This window comes from Daktulosphaira vitifoliae, unplaced genomic scaffold, assembly GCF_025091365.1.
Source record: "Daktulosphaira vitifoliae isolate Bord-2020 unplaced genomic scaffold, ASM2509136v1 Scaffold_4, whole genome shotgun sequence".
Lineage (NCBI taxonomy): Eukaryota > Metazoa > Arthropoda > Insecta > Hemiptera > Phylloxeridae > Daktulosphaira > Daktulosphaira vitifoliae.
Genome location: NW_026099575.1, coordinates 41291943 through 41310053, shown reverse-complemented (window position 1 = coordinate 41310053; position 18111 = coordinate 41291943). Strand labels below are relative to the sequence as shown.

General features: G+C 30.6%; 1 long non-coding RNA gene across 2 annotated transcripts in view; it reads left to right on the top strand.

Moving 5' to 3' along the window:
• Positions 1-911: 911 nt before the first annotated feature.
• The window catches only part of LOC126904696 (uncharacterized), a 53606-nt gene continuing 36406 nt past the window's right edge, over positions 912-18111 (top strand). For both annotated transcript variants that reach the window (XR_007703801.1, XR_007703802.1), the window contains exon 1: positions 912-1018. This is a non-coding gene — a long non-coding RNA (uncharacterized LOC126904696). The remainder of the gene's footprint in view (positions 1019-18111) is intronic.

Sequence of the window (18111 nt, the reverse complement as noted above, 5' to 3'; positions counted from 1 at the left end):
TTTACAAATAAAGTATCAAGAAGAAATTTCATTAAAACTAAGAATTATGGAAATCATTTTTTAAGCTATTGAATACTTGATAATGAGTTTCCGAAAATTACTTCTCAAGTTATAAGTTTTAAGTTACAGTTTAAAAGATTATATGAATATGACGGACGAAGACAGGTGTAGTGTATAATTATTTTATCCGCGCATATCTATAGTTAACTACACTTCATTGAATGTCTAAACTTTGAAGTTTAAAATATATGTTGGATCTTGAAAAGTAATTATCAAAAGGTGGGTTAACGACTAACCAAGAAATTTGATTAATCATTTTTCGTTTATTAACAAAGAGACTGAATTATTTATTTTGAAGAACCAACAATAAGATGTTTACACATTGGATCAATTTTTAAGATTGATTTACAAGTGCAAATTGCACGATAAGCCAGTTATTCAATTAAAAAAGATATTATATTTTTAATTTGACTAAATACCTTAATAATACAGCAGTGCAATTTTATCGTATTTTTTTAATTAAATTTAATATTTTTATTAAAGATAGTAAATTAATACTAGAATAGCTAATATTGGTGACTGGGCTATGCAATGATCATATAGTTGCAAAATAGATCAAAGAATAATTCTTAAAATTAGCAAATACGCTATTCAATAATAATGTATTTTTGTTAAAAAATATAATAAAACGATATATGCGGGATTCACGTATAAATTTATATAAAGACAATTTGGCTTAGTATAAAAATTTCTACAATTTTGCATACTTTTTCACTTCTTTATCTCTAAGCTATAGAGATAGTTTTAAAATTCTACGCGCGCAAGTCCGCAGTGTAAATGGCGATACATGTAGTGGAAAGAAGAGTGTCTACAAATACTCTACGGCGATGAATCTGTAACGGTCCGCCAGGCCGTGATGCTGTCGTCAGTTCGCCTGCAATCCACCGACCGGCAACTTGTGATGCACCGACTACAGTGCCTCAACACACGCGCCATCCACGACCTTCACATCAAATCGGTAAGTTTATTTACATACACTGTGCGCCTTGAAAAAAAAATCATTTTTGAAAGTTTAGGAGAAATAAATAGAAATTTAATAAAGCAATAACAACATACTACTAGTATAAAAAATCGATATATAAATATTAACTAGTTGTATTGTTACTTAATTATTTGAAAAATTGTACTTTTCAACAATATATAATTAAAAATAAAAATTTAAATCTTACCACTGCCTGAATATTTTAAAAATAAAATATCATCTTGGAATTAATAACATTTAAAATTAAATTTCATCTCACGAATAAGCATAAAATTTAACAAACGTTCTTAGATTTTTTTTACAAATGATAAATTCAAATAACTCAAAATATCTAATTACTAAAATTATTAAATGACACGTAGGAATTCAAAATATTTTGATTAAACTTTATTTATATGCATTATATTGAGAATATACATTTATAAAATAGTTGAAATTGCTAACTATCATAATTTCAAACTAGTATAGTACAAACAACAGAGGTACAAAGAATCATTTTGTTTAGTAAATTACTTGAATACAAATTAAATGTATTTTCTTGTAAAATGTTTGAATTATGTTACGACGACTGTTTTTTAAAACGTTCAAGTGTTATTTGTAATTGACACTTACTGAAGTAAATAGAAAATTTCAATTGTAATTTAGCTGGTGCATTGAAAGATTTTACTTAATATTAAAATCAATAATTTTTACATTTTTTCTGCGATACTATAATAAAAATTTGAAGAATTAAAAGTCACCGTATCGTTCTGTATTATTTTTTCGGGCTAGTTGAAATACTAGCAATGAAAGTTATGCCATTTTTTAATATAATATGATTTGTTTTCGAAAGAACAAAATTTGTTATCTCTGTCGCACACTTCAATTTCCGCTATTTCGTTTAGACAGGTAGCAAAGTTCGCTTCTTTAACGTAGTTATCCAGTTTTCGTCCTTGTAATTCTAAAGAGATTCGATGGGGTTTACATAAAATAAAGTAAATAGAAATAAAAATAGCTGCTGTATAAGTTAATGTGGTTTAGTTCTTTACTGGCGGCAAGTCAATAAGAGGGGCCTTGTGTATATTATAATACACTTATAGGTGTTTGAAGGAACGCTCATCGTACCGGCGGTAATAACGCTAATAAGGAACAGCCTGTCGGCGCGCGGAGGAGGAGGTATTGCCGTTAACGCTGCTTGCCAACCGAATAATTTGAATACTTGTCTTTGAATTTCCGAAGCAACATGTCTTTACTAGACTTGACTCGGCACACGAATTGGCATGCCATATTACTGTTTCGTGCGACCCAACGTGAAGATCGGTACATGTGACGCGGGCGCTTTGTAAAAGTGGGGCGCCACGGCGACGGCGACGATCTGGGAAGGAAGTGGTGGCTGTAAGGACGGCGGGTATTTTATATTGATTAGGAGATGGCGGCAGTGGTGGCGGCGGCGGCGGCGGCGACGTCCTTTAAACGCGTTACATTCGACGACCGTCCGTCGATCGGTCGTCGGAGACCCCACGACTTGAATTCCTAAAACGTCCCAGGAGACGTTTGTCGCATTCGCGCCCGTTTGCATTGATTACCAGAGGCAGACCGCCGTCCAGTATTTTCAAGGCATCTAGAGGAATTCCAGAAAGTGCGTTCCACAAAAGCGGGGGACCTTTGGAAAAAGCTGTTGGTTTTGTTGGAAAAAAAAAAAAGTTTCTTTTTCGCATTACTTCTTTCGACCACAATAAACAACTGTTAAACGCGACCTAAAGATTTTGTATAGACGAGATTTTGCGCTGAAAACTTTAAAGACTTGTAAAATATGTCACCACCACCATAGAAAGTCGTATGAAATAAAAAAACCATTTTCTGCCGCGCCATCGAACGCGTTTTCGAGCGCAACATTTTCGTTTAATGAAATTCTCGTCAATTGTTCTTCAAGAGTTGACCGAGTCGGCTAATCGGAGAAACGCTTCCAAACACAGTTCATTTGCCGAGACGTGGTTTTTGATTTAATATGAGTCGCTGCCAATACAACTTGTAATTACTCGGCAGACGATGCTGCGACCGAGTGGATAAGATTGACGACGACAACCCGCACTTAATTTAACACGTTTCAATGAACATCGGCGGATCCAACGGGATTAGAATTGCTTTGGATAACTAGCTAAACTATTCTCATAACATTCTCGTGCTGTTGTTAATAGTCAGTACGCAGTGAACAACATTACATTAACTTGTCGTTTAATATCCCTGTGAGTGTTTTGTGCAACGCCGTTTTCAAACTCTCACGTTGTCTTTTTTAAACGGAGTACAAGCAAATGGCTGGAAACAATACGGCAAAGTAACAAAATAGTGTTGTAAGGAGTTCACTAAAACTTAATCTCTCAATGGATGTACCCGTTTAAAAACCCTGTCCACCGTCCGACTGAGATCGTTAGGAAATTTCAGAGAAAAATAGACGGGTACACGAGAAACTGCCCCTCTCGCCGTAATGGCATCGTTTTAATAGTCTCCTATTTGCATAACGTCGCCAAAACAGATATCGTTAACAAGTTAAACCCGTCGCTATGTATATCCTATTTCGTCTAAACCGAGACGCCCATTGGGATGGAGTTTTTTTTTTTGCTTTCTCACTCAATCTCGGCCGGATCTTTCAGTGACTACTTCGGCTAATGTCTATTAAAATATCCCTAAAAAAAAAAAAAATTAATATTCAGCGGAAGCCAACGACTACTATAGTAAATTTTATGTCTGACGCACAAATGTGCGCTAGGAAGTTGATATTAAAAAAAATCAGCGAGACGCTGCTCAAAGCTATTAAAACCGTTTTGGTGAGTTAAATGAAGAAAGAAACAAAAAACAGTACGTATATGATCGCCTAGAGAGTAATTTCTAGCTAACAGACTATAGACGTGCTCAATTATAAAGAGAAATATTTGTGATTTTTTTTGGTGTATGAGATTTTTTTTTTTTTACAAAAGACGGAATTACCTTTAAAGGAAAAAAATCATTAATTGTGACCAGGGATTAAAACGTTTAAGTTGTTTTCGTCAAACTCGAGTATATCTTATATTTTTCTCGGACGCCCTTTGGATTGCGTTCGACGATTATTTGCTTGAAACTACTCAACTTTATGAGCTTAGAAAAACAACGATACACTTAGCTAAAATTTTATTTGTACACTGAATCGTTATGTATCCGTCTAATTCGAAATGGACTTGACGTAGATAATCGCCTTACCATTGCTGTTTTTTATTGGCGCAAACGATGGGATTCCCTTAAAAACAGCGGAAAATGTGCACATTAAGTAATTTGAGAAAGAGTACAATTACTTCGGTAGAAATCAACCTTGTACAATAACTGTATTTATTCATATAATATTAAAAAGTGTATTAAGCTTCGTTTTGTGTAATCAAATAAGTAATTTCTAGTTGAGAAATATCCATAAAAATTGATTAATATATTTCATAAAATTAACCATGAAAACTAAAATAAAATTACATTTAATAAAATTAATAACTATTGGAAATTTAAAATATTAATTAAATAATTGTAGCATAATTTTATCTTCAACATGAAGAAATTTATAATTAGCATTTGAATTTGTTTAATTTGTTATTTCTTACAACTATTATTTAAAGTTATATAATTGAAGTGAAGATGTATTTTATCTCACAGTACGTGATTGCTTTTATTTGAACAGTATTTTTTTTCAATAACTTAAGTGTTTTTTTTTAATTTAAATTCTTATTGAATCTTCATGTCTAAAGCCAGTTCATACAATAGAATATATTTCAATACTAAATATTACATGAGAATATTTCTATGAATTTTTAAAAATATTTTTTCGAATATTTAGCCAATATATAAATATATTTTTTATTCTTCAAGTAAATTACTTCCTTTATACGGCGTTATTAGTAAATAAAATATAAATAGACACAAAAGTATAAATTAATAAGAATTTTCTTTGTATTCGGAATTTAACATTAAACACTAGACATACTCCATCGATCCATATAAGTCGTTACAAACATCTGTTGAAAAGTCTCTTTTTACAAAAAACACCCTTTTATTATATCATTTCAAAAGTTCGCTTATTCAAAATAACTGATCAATTAGAATTTAAGCGTCCAAGTTGTTATCTTTTAGTTATATTTAATATTGTAATAACAGAAAATGTGTCATTAAATGTAGAATTAAAAACATGAGAATATTAATGTCTGGGTCGTGTTTATTACATAAAAAATGTGTACATTAATTATGTGCAATGTTACACTAACATAAATTGCGGGAGCAAATATTATTATGCTTTTATACAGTCTGAGCTACTGTATAACCTTAAAGTTTTTATTTAATTTGTAACTTTTATGCATAACTTATTTGATGTGTTAAAGTATTAAAGTTTACAGATTTTACTTTATTACGTAAGTTCTAAAGTTTAATTTTAACGAACATAATATATTTTAGAAAAAATTGTTGGGACGTATTTTAATGAGACTGACCAATTAAATTATTTCTAAAAAAAAAAAAAAAATTATAATATGTAGTGTTGATAAAGTATAGAGAAAAACTAATCAGTGTTGCCGATAACTTTGGAAAATACCTACGAAGGATACAATTAAATAATATTTTAGTTATTAATAAGTTAGAAAGTGTCTATTTTGATAAATAGAAAGAGTTCCGTGAATATTTGGAAAATTCCTTCCGAAGGTAATATTTATTCCATTTACTGGCTAGGCGTGGGTTTTTAGAATCACCGAGACGGACGTAACATAGTTTGACAGAACTAAATTAAAGTTAATTTTGGTGGATTCTTTGGGTCGGAAAATTTGGTAGTCATTGTCACACACAAGCACATTGTAGAGCGCAGTGTGTAGTTAGATCAGAATGCATAGTAGGTTGGAGTTTGTTGGACAGTTTTGGTATGCCAACATACACATGCATCTCAAAAAAACACTATTTTATGACCATATTTATTTGAAATTAATTAGATGTATTTCCTTTCATGTAGTTTACGTTATATGATTTATTTTTTTAACGCCGTACTATAAAGTCATAAAGGTTGTAAGAGTAAAGAAATCAATTTTTAATCTTATAACAATGGAATATAGATAGTTAAGTATTGTTAATACGCAGTAAGTATTAGATAGTAATAGTAAAGTATTTTATTATTCCAATAAATATTAGGTTGAGACCATTAAAAAAGTGGTAACTGTAAGTTGCATTTATTATACAAAAATAGAAGGTTACAAATGATGGGTCCTGTGAGTAATAAAAATACTTGTTTAATTAGCTTTTGTAGAGTTTACGATAGTTAGCAAAAAAGTCAACGCTAACTAAATACAAGAAAAATACATCTTTTATACGACCGGCGAAATGTTTTAAGGAATATAGCTTTGCACCTTTCGTACATTTCAGAGGTAAAGGCAAGTGGAGTACAACAAGAGGGTGGAATACGCATTAGCCAGTACGTAACATCTGTGCAAGTGTAAAAATGTTTATATGTGCAAAAGAAAAAACGCATTTATAGTAGGTTAGGTCAATAAAACGAAGCATCTCCACCAGTTTCCTTTTTGTAATGGTTTCTTTTCCACTTCCTATTTTCTTAGTATATTTAACGTTCCATTCCGATGACTTTCCGACGTATAATTTTGTTTATTTGATAAATTTGATCAGTTTTCAGTGCAATAAAAAATAAAATAAATTATATGTTTAACCAAACGACATAAATAAATATCCCATTATTCGCCGTACTCGTAATATTATATCTTTATTTAGTTTTTACTTTCAAATCATTTATTTCGCAATAGCTGAAAAATGTTCTTTACATAAAATGCCCATAGGACAATGGTCTAGATTATACAAAATAGGGCATGATTAAAAAAAAAAAAAAAAAAAACACTCAGATAAAACTTTATCGCCTCCGCAATTATTCGTTGGATAATATTCGGAGTCACAAATTAAATTAAATATGGTGTTATTAGAGGATAAGCCATGTTTTTTACGACTCGCATAAATTATATGAGTACGTTTTACGAAATGAGAGGTTTTTTCTCTGTCGGTGGAATTTTCAGGACACAGCCTACAAAGATAGAATCAAGCATGACTGGCGTTCGACTGTATCATAGAAGAAGCGGGAAAATGTTCAAGACTTGTGTCATGAGCGACTAAAAAGAGCTTAGGTTAAAAAGGCAGAGAGCTCTTTGAATAAAAAAAGTGGCTGAAATGAATTCAGGTTATCTGCGGCAGTAATTAAATACTGAATTGTGCTGTGTACATGTATATGTTCTTCAGCTATATCCATGACAACACTGCTAGACGCGTATAAAAGAAAAGGAATTAATTAAGACGATTTGGACTAATTACCAAAGGAATTAAATCAAGGTTGGCCGGAGGGCGAATGAACGCCTATGCAGCCGTAAGAAAATTATCATTGTCTTGGGTAAATGCTGTTTGTTTGAGGGAAGAACGACCGCAAAAAAGAGAGATGGCAGATTTCGGTATGCGATGCGCAAGGAGTGTGTAAGCGGTGAAAGAGTATCTTACTCCTATTATTTACTATCTATTCTCCATATAGTACAATACTTGTTACAGCTCGTCAGAAATTTATATTTAAAAGAATCTTGGTGATATCTTCTATAAAAAAATAAATAAATCACATAAAACTTAAACCGCATTTAACTCAATCGGGAATGTCAAGTTTTCTACACGTATTTTATTTAGGTTATACAATTTTGCAACAGATAATAAAATAATATATATATATTTAAATAAAAATATAACCAAAAGGTTTTTTCTAGATTTATTTTCAGAGAAAAATATTACTAGAGTCAAACCGAGACTTTTACTTTAGGTCACTGCTTGTTAAAACGAACACAGTTTTTACATAAATGTTTTCTATAAGAAATACAAGGGGTTGAATGAACAAAACACTTTATCATCGACCAAACGCGTTTCGGTTTAACGGATACTCGTCGAATTGGAAAAATATAAATCGTTAAAAATATGAGAACGTATTTAACTGCCAAACATGATATCATTTTTTGTTTTTTACATTTATTTGAAAAAACGTGTCTGTAATCCATTAATAAATCAAACGCTAATTTTATGACGCGATTCTGTGGTTTACATCAAAGCACCTTAGTACTTACTGTAAGTCTTATTTTACTTAGTATTATAGTAGTTCAATAAATTATTTTGCCTACCTTTGGTTGAAAACAAAAAACAATTTCATATTTGGTTACCGGAACTACCTTTCTCTGCGTTCATGTAACACTTCGTTTAAATATTGAACTTATACTCTAGTGTGGTGACGTTTTATGGTACATTTCCTTCGCTAGGGTCATAAAGTGAAATTGAAACCCATTCGAAAAATTAGAAATGGTCACCAACAATCGAAAACAACGTTAAAATCCATGTTTGAACGGCTGTTTTGAGTGTTAAAGTAAACACTTGAGTTTTGTGGTCGGCCGTTTTGAATTATTCCAGTGGAAATGACTAATGGGCGCGGGTTAAAATGTAAAGTAAACCAACCACTTTTCAAATTATAGATTTTATCAGAATTATAAATGATCTTAACCTGAAAACAAGTTATTCCAATAGAAATATTTCGTCGACCCACATTTTGTTTTATTTATCGATAATCATGATAATTACTATATTTATTATTATTTTTTATTAGTCTGTCGTTTGGTGATTATCAGTTTGTATGGTTTACAAGTTTGGCTATAAATTTCTTTAGGGATGTTTAGTTATTTACGTTATAATGTTTAAAAAGGACACTGAAGGTGTTATTAAACAGAGATAGAACTGTTAAGTGTATAAATATACGCTCTGAGCTTTTGAATTTGTGAAAAGTATTTTATTTTAAGCCGTATTTAGTAGACTTTCGTGTGTTTACTATTGATAACTATTCATTTTTAAGATCTAATTTTATCAATTTAGTTATAAAATGAAATTATACGAACCGAACCATTTATTCAAAAATAACTATCGAATTTCGGTTATTTTTCGACAAAATAAAATCACTTCAACATCTTAATATGATTTAATAACTGGAAGTCGTTTTTTAATAAATAAATATCATTCCAGACAAAATCAAATCAAATAAATGAAACACTCGCGAAAAAAATCGTCTTTCGGCAACATTGCCTCTGGCTTGTTAAAATCTTGTGTCATTTAAACGAATCTCCGTCATTTCCAATTTAGGGAATAGCTGTTGGTGTACTGAAACATTATGTTTATTTCTTAGAAATATTTTAAGATTGTGTCTGAAAAAATAAGAGTAAAACGAGTGAACATGGCCGCAAAGGACTCGTAACACACTGTGGTCGATAAGTGGTGTTACGGGGCTTATAAATATAATGTTGTGGTTTTGAAAGCCAACATGAAAGAGGAGGATTGCTACAATTGCCACCGTTACCTCGAGGCATTGTTGTGCGAGTCAATACATGTAGAAGAAATCTCGTCTCATTTCGTTTATGGTTTCATCCGTTTTGGGATCATCACTGTTATGCATTGTCCAATGGGTTTTACTCGCGTCATTCGGCTTAAAGTGATTTCAAACGAAAATGAAAGACAAAGATATGGTTAAAAAATTATGGGGATTCAGTCAATTTGAAATGTAGAAAAATAGAGATAGACCAGACTTCACGGAACGACAAGCAAAAGTATTGCATATTTTCTAAACCTTTTCAAAACAATTTTGCCACCGATAGTTGCAATATTTATTTTTTTTTTTAAATCCGACAGCAGCTATACTTATCGTAAATTACAATGATACGTTTCCGGATATGTTTCCGCAAAATGAATTTTCATGATATACTATGTATCCAACCCACCCATTCTTTTTTTCAACTAATGCTGGTTGACCATTCTCATTTTTGTCATTTGCGAGAGCTTTATTTGAACAATACTACAGAAGAGTTTAGAAAACACAAAAAAATTTACATTTATCAAATGGTTTTTATATTTTTATTTGAACTGACATTTTTTATAATGTGTATTTTATTTTAAATTATAGTGCTTCCAGTGATATTTCGAGTTTTACGATATATGTTTCTTATTTATTGTATTACTTAGGGTTTACATTGAGAGAATTTTAACGATAATTTATAGTAAATCATTACAAAATAACTTTTTGTGTGTGTGTTTAAATTAAAAAATAAATAAATTCGACTCTTTAAATAGCTATTTTACTATTGGTTTTAAGGTAACTTTAGACAAATATTACAACTAATATGTTCTAATTATTATTATTTTTTTAATTGTCTAAATAATAACGGTGAATTTGAAATATACAATTCTTAGATCATTATTTGTATCAGCATATGTATACAAATAGAATACTCAATATGTTTGCTAAGTTTATTTAGTTTACAATTTATCATTTTTAGGGCAGTATTTGTATAAATATTATCATATAGATACCTTAAAAGTTTCAATTGAAACAAGTATTTCACTTTAAAAAATAGAAGTGGAACCATGGTGCATATTGCTGAATGGCACCCTGGAAATTTGTACAATGTAATTCATGTTACTATTCCAAAAATATAAATCTTCTTCGACGGTAAATAACGTTTTTTTTTTATATTAAATACACTTGTGAAAATATAATATTTATAGTTATCCGTCAATCAATTTACAAGAATTCAAAGGAAACTAACGTAGCATCTCTGCCTGTATGATAATAGGATACTACGAAATAATACGGTTTGTTATGTGCAACGTTATATGTACGAGACTATAATAATCAGTAGCTCGTAGTATCGAAGACCCATCTCATAAAATTCATTCAGTTGTAAGAGGAGCTATATTCTTAGGGAAAAAGTCCAGTAAAAGGATGTGATGTGAAATAGAAAATTACAATTCTTACCTGGAATTTCTGAACCGAATTGTATGGTCAAAACACATTGTTGAATATTTTAGTGTTGAAACTTTCTTGGTTTTTTTCAATACTAGGAAAAGATTTCTCAATTTTATAAATATTTTATTTTTATTCTTATCGATAGATAAAACACATTATACGAGTTATATAAAAATGAAAAAACTAAATTTATAACATTTTCAGTAATTCAAAAATAATTCAGCTCTCAGAATTTTTTTTATGGGAAACTATCCATCTGATAAGAGTACTTGTACACTAACAGATAAAAATGCAATTTAAAAGAATATGCTGTGTATTTTATAAGAGAGGGGTCGGTTATTTAAACGAAATTATAACATGAATGTCGGTACTATTGTTGTTTAGATTACTCTGTAGTGATTAAAAAAACTTCCTTATCAGCTGATTAATTCGTTTTTGTTACTTCCGATTACATATTACAAAAGTAAACATAAACATTTAAATCATAATTATGTTAATATTTTTTTGGGTAAACAATTCCGATCGGATTAAAAATCATACGTGAAAATTGTGTTCAGTATTAAAAAGTTCTGTGAAGTGATACGTAATACTCAAAATCCCCAAGTCTACCCAGTCTTTTTGAGGGCAACTCAAAAGTGCTCTGACCACGAGACTGTCAGGTGGGCGTAGTGCAGTCAGTGTACATATATTTTAAACGCTGCGAAACTTGTCGTCATCGAAACAATGGCAGGTAGTGTATATAATTCGTTTGGTAATCCCAGCCATTGTTATTTATAAAGGACGACTACCACACTTTTACACGGTGTAGGGCATGCGGTTAAAAAGTTTGCGATACGGCGGCTGAAGGGTCGAAACAATAATTAGTCGTGCAATGTCTAGATTTTATTGCGATAGTTCTCACTAAAACTTTGTCGCCGATTGTGTAATTTTATACGAACAACCGATGCCCGACACTGGTAGTTAGGGTAAGCCAAGTTTTTCCCTAACAACCATTCTTTCTTGTTTTTCGCTGGAAATCCTTTTGCCGAATCCTCTTTGCCGTTGTATAATACCTAGTCCTCTACTCTGGCCACCAGTTGTTTGGATTTAATTTCCACCAGAATCACCCCATTTCTTTGATATTATCAACGTGTTCACAACTTTTTCAATTATTGTCTTCTTTTGCTTCATCGCATCGCATCTATCAGAAGAGGAAACTAGAGAACTTGCGATTATCGGCCAACAGTTTTATTAATAATATCAATGCGCTTGTGAATAGGAGCTACAATGTTGTCCGCGTAGAAAATATGCTATGCTCGTACAAGTTAATGTGTGTGCAAGCGTAAAATAATTGATAATATGAAAAGTTTTGCAAACTCCGTGTGAAGGGTGTTCACATGAGTTCAGTACACTGAATTTCAGCTCTTAAGACCTGACCCACCAAGTCCGCATTCAAAAGTTTTACCAACAGCTTCGTTCATCATTTTACATTCAGTTGAGGTTATTTAACCAATTGTAACATAATAATATTAGCTATTGCTGTAGATATTATTAGCAAACTTTGCATTCAAACTCGAAAACACATTACGTAAAAAGGTTGTTCGTTAATTGACATCTAATATAGAAAATATACAAATATTAACATAAAAATTCTGCTAAGGTCAAAATCGACTAAATTATAATAATCTTCGATATATATATAAAATTTTTTTTTCAAAAATGTGCAATTATTTTTTTATAAAATAACAGTTGCATTATTCCAACTTTATTTATTATAATTTAATCCCATGACAATTTACTTAAAAAAATAAATTCTATCATTTTTATTTATAGTTTCTGAAAATTAATTCGAAATTTGAACTGTCTTATATATTATGTGAGATGCATAATGTGTTATTCTAGTTAGTTTAAAATGTTGTAACATTATTTTGGTACAAATTAATTGTTTTTGTTGAACAGGCTTAGTCTAAAAATATTCACAATATTTACGTTAAACTTTTATAACATATTTAAAAAAAAACTTTTTTACGTGAATATTCAAGTCTTATTTTTTAGAGAAGCTTATTGCATTTCTGGGAGTTGTTACTTTGTGACGTTTCCTTCCTTATTTTACTTTTTGCTCAAAAAAAATAAACCGTCCGACAATTCGTTACAAAGATAATTTACATGTTGGTATCTTTCCTTTTGTGTAAGATATTTAATATTACTTTTATTATTATTAATATTTTTTTCATAACTTTTTCTTTTCACGTGATTCAACTTAAAGTGGTTCCCGCAGAGTTAGCAAAAAATACTTCGGATTAACTTCCGACTGTAGAATATCTCTAGAGACATCTTTTTTTTTTTTTTTTTTTTTATTTGCAATTTGAACAACGTTCACTGTTTATATGGAATTAAAAATAATAGCACAACCCAAATGAACAATTAAAACACATTTTAATGTACAGCATGATAAAATGTATTATTTTTTACATTATAAATGAAGAACATTTTTTTAAATATTTCACCAAACAATCAATTTGAATCATTTACAAACATTAAAATTTTTTTTACTTGGTTAAAAAAAATTATATCAGTTTCATTATACTAAATGATCTTATAATTAATGTTGATATTTTATTTTCTATTAAAAAGTAAACTCCCATTGGTACACATTTTGCTCGTGGGAATTTTAATATATATCGTGAATCGCGCATTCAACCATGTGTAATAAAAATGCAAATCTACTTTTGCTAAAGGTCATTAATTTGTTGTTTGGCTTTTGTATGCTGAGAGCTTCTATAGAATTTGTTTGATGTTGTGTATAGTATCATGGGGTATATGATATTATTATTTTACACACTGTAACTTAGCTGCCAATCATACGTTAATTTTATGGTAAATAATATTTTATGATGAACACGCAATAATTAAGTTATAACATATATTTATGGTATGCATCAAGATATTTTGACAAGTTTAATTTATTAATTCATTTATGTTTCTATATTTTTTTTTCCCCGTCAACTTTCGAAGTTACAAATTATTGTTTCAAAAATTTCCATCAAATTATACATGTAATATTTTATTTTTAATTGAGATTTAACGTATTTGGAATCTTAGGCTATTAGCCGTACAGTTTTATTTTATTTTTATATTTAAAGTATTAATTTCAAGTGTTTTTAAAATTACAATCATCAGAAATGATAACCATTTTTCAGCTGATATTTTGTAAGCTACAGACATTTAATGTCCAGAGTTGCTAAGTAGAACAGGCGGGTTACATGCTTAAGTACTCAATAAATATGAAAATAGTACCCATTTATTCGTCTTAAATATTCAATTTTCTATATTTTATAAAATACTCGTAATTATTCAAAACATGCCGTCAACCCATCAAATAATTTGATATAGACAAGTTAAATATTTAACTCGAAATTGGACACAATTCATTCAACATAATGTTTAATTATGATTACTATTCGAATAAATAAAACTATTGAACTCGTAAATGTAAAAATTAACTGGAAAATTATTTATGAAAAATCGCAGTAGATCAAAAGTTATTTCGTTTGTCGTATCATTCTGATCCACTTTATACGTACGAAATGAATGATTCGTTTATTATTAATCACTCATAAAAAAAAAAATCGGAATTACAACTATATAATACAAAATGATCTAATTAAGAAACTGGCTGATCGATTACCTTTATTGGCCGTCTGAACTCCAAGTATTTCTGAAGTTATTGAGATTTTTATACCAATTTAAGAGGAGTAGTTCGGCCGAAAAATGTCTAATAAAAAAAAAAATTAGTTTCACGCCTCTTCCTTAGCCTAGATTTTAAAATCGGTATATCTTTTGCAATACCGATCCAAAAATTGATTTAGACACATCATTTTTTTAATTGAATCTTTTTCTATTATGTAAGCTAGCTAAAAATGTAGGTCAGTGGTGCATTAGACGTTTCAGCTGTTCGGGGCAGTCAATATTCGATACCCATTGAAATTTTTGCTGAACAAAAAAAAAAGTTGTATGGTAACCAAACTCAACTTGCCATAACCCTTAGATATCTCACTTTTATTGATTTTATAAATTGACCCCCCACGTGTAGACATGTCCCTGATGTAGGTATATTGCCATTTAAAAATAGTAAAATGATTACGAGGATACGTCGAAAAAGTACTTAGCAATCGATAAGTACATGTAATTAAAAACGCCAAAAAAATATTTCCGAAATCATTTTTGCATTTCGTGAGTAAGCGAGTGGGTCATAATAAATGGACCATCCTGTATATGTACATACAGAGTGATGCACACATAAACTACATTAGAGATGTAACGTGACATTGGGAAAAAACGCTATTCGGTAGAAATACGAATGGCCAGGGAATAATATTCAAAGTTATAGTGTGGGTCGTTACAAACAATGCGGGCCTATTAATCTTGCTAACCTCAGTGGTCGTAGGGGTTCAAACGAAGTGGTGGTGCGCTGTGTCCGTACGATGATTAAGTCTTGTGCTAAAAACCTCGCTAAATAAATCAACGTAAATATGAAACGTTCGAGGTAAGTCAGTAAATGTTTGCGGCCGTCATATGAATTCAAAAAAAGTCCAACAGCGATAAAATGTTTAATCTTTGCGAGTTTCGGTTTTAATATCATACGTTAATATGCTCAATAAATAACATCTCGTTTTAAATTATCTCTACGCAGAACGGCTTTGTAATATAAAATGTATGCAAATTTTGTTGGAAACACTTTGTAATAATAATTGACTCAAACCCTTCGAAAGCGCTTATTTAAACAATAGCGTCGTACTTGAAAAGTACGTGTCGGAAGACGCTTTATTTATGACGAGGGTTTCATTTTTGTTGTTATAAATATATATACGTACAATAAAAGTTTCGGCGTGTGTGAGTTTTTTCATTCGAAATCACGTCATCTCCGAGACGGCCTATTGTACTTTATCAAAATCTGTTTCCTCTACGTGTGCCCCGTGTATGTGTCACACACATGTCTGGTAGATCCAATAGGACATCCGACCACGACCATATCCACGGGCATACACAACAAAGGCCAATTGATTTCCACGATAATTAACCTCGCGCTGACCGGATACGATAAACAGACTGGGCAAATTTTCCCCGGGGTTATAATTTATTGGAAACAAAATGAGATTTTCCAAGCGTGCCTTTTATTTATAACTCGACTTTGTCTACGTGCTTTCTTTAACCAACAGTATCCCCGAACATAGACCGGAAAATTCAAATAAAACTCAATAACCTCGCGCGGGGCAAAAATGATTGGATGGGATTCAATGAATGCGATGGGCCTATGAGCAAAGTAATTGATTTTGGAGTGCAACAATCCGAATTCATATTTTAACGCCGTAAAATTGTTATCGCAGAGATAAAAATGACCCGTTATTGTGTCTATTCACTACACAAGTTATATAACCATTGTTAACCATACCAAAAAAAAAAAGACTTTTCTACAATAAAATGGAGCGAAAGTTGTTTTGTGAGAACTTCGGTCTCGTTTCGTGAAATGCAATAAAACGTCTTTTAATGTATTAAAAAAGTACATTTTTCCAATAGATAAATGCTTTATTATAGTTTTATATTATTTCTCGTTAATAGAATTTATACAAGTTTCCAAATAAAAGTCGAATATACAAAAAAACAATCACGTGATAATGAGTTTGAAATCAATTTTTATCGTTGAGTAATTCGATGTAATTTTGTAAAAATTATTCAACGCGCTATTTCATTACGATTCATTATCACATTTCGGAAATAATACATTTATAATTTATTTATCTATTAGAAAAATTGATCTTCGATGTGTGTCATTTGTTGCGAATTTAAGTGATGTATTACTTAAATTTACAGTGGCCAAGTAAAATTGATTGTACGTCACTCACTTAGAAAACGACTTTATTGTGTTACCATATACGGTTCCTTTAAAGGTTTTAGTTTTACGAAAGAAAATCTCATTGTCATCATAAAACAATTAATATCTCTCACGCTGTTGAAAAAAAATTTAATAAAAATACTACTTTTACTTATCAACATTTATTGATTATGTAAAATAATAAATTTAGTTGAAACTCGTCTAATAAACGTCTATCGGCTGTAAATATTTTTCATGTAAAAATTAATTATTTCAAATAATTTAGTATGAAGATAGATATTTGTTTTGCGTATCTTCGATACTATCATGAAAATAACCCAATGATTTTTCATATTGTTGATATCTACCGGTCAGTCTTGAGAATTAAGTTATTTTAAATACAGTAAGCGACACTGATCGAGCTGAGTCAATTACAACGTGCGGAAGGTCGTCTTACTTTGGTCATAATTGTATTATCTGAAGTTTGTGGCAAGTCAAAATGCATCTGAATCGACCAAGTTTAGAAAACGCTATTAAATCAACTGGATTTGCAAGTGGTGGGTAAAACAACACGTTCATGTAAAAACGTTTTGTACGCAGTTAACATTAATTGCATTTTCAACTAGACAAAAATCATCGGAAAATTGTTGTTTTTGATTTAATTTGCGAAATATAAATTAATGACGAGTTTGAAGTTTATGACACGTATAGAGTATTAATAATTTTTTGGTAAAACAACATTGGAAGCATTCACAATCACATAAACGTACACCACTTGTTCGTCAAAACACAAACGGGTCATTTGTTATTCGAACAATTAAATTGCACGCACGGCTACGATCAAAAAGGATTAATGGGCTTTGGCTGACTGCTGGATTGATTGATGATCCTTTTCACCACCATCGTTGTATATTTTCCATCCTTATCATCGAAATAGCGACACTTGTAAATCATCATTCTCTAGTGGGGCCCCTCCCGCTCTTACTACATACTCTATTGAAACATACCTATCCGAATTTCCCTTTAACCTTTTCCTTTAATAGCAATAATCGTTAGAAATGTTCATAATTAAATCGATTGTTCCTCTATGGAATATCAATAATGAAAAAAAAAATTTATTTTTTCGCAAAAAATATATTTAATAATTTCAAAAAAGTATTCTTGTGATTTATCAAGAATAGTAAATGTACAGCACTCCAGTGGGTGAATTTTTACGGCGTAAAAAGTTATCCATTGAATATTGTGTATGAAAGAGATTCGTTTATATTACTAGATTTAATCAGTTCATTAAAAACATATCTGATTGTAATACTTTTTTATATTATCGCGTTTGAATTGTGAAATGGACTTGTATTAAATTTTGCTTCGGATAGATTT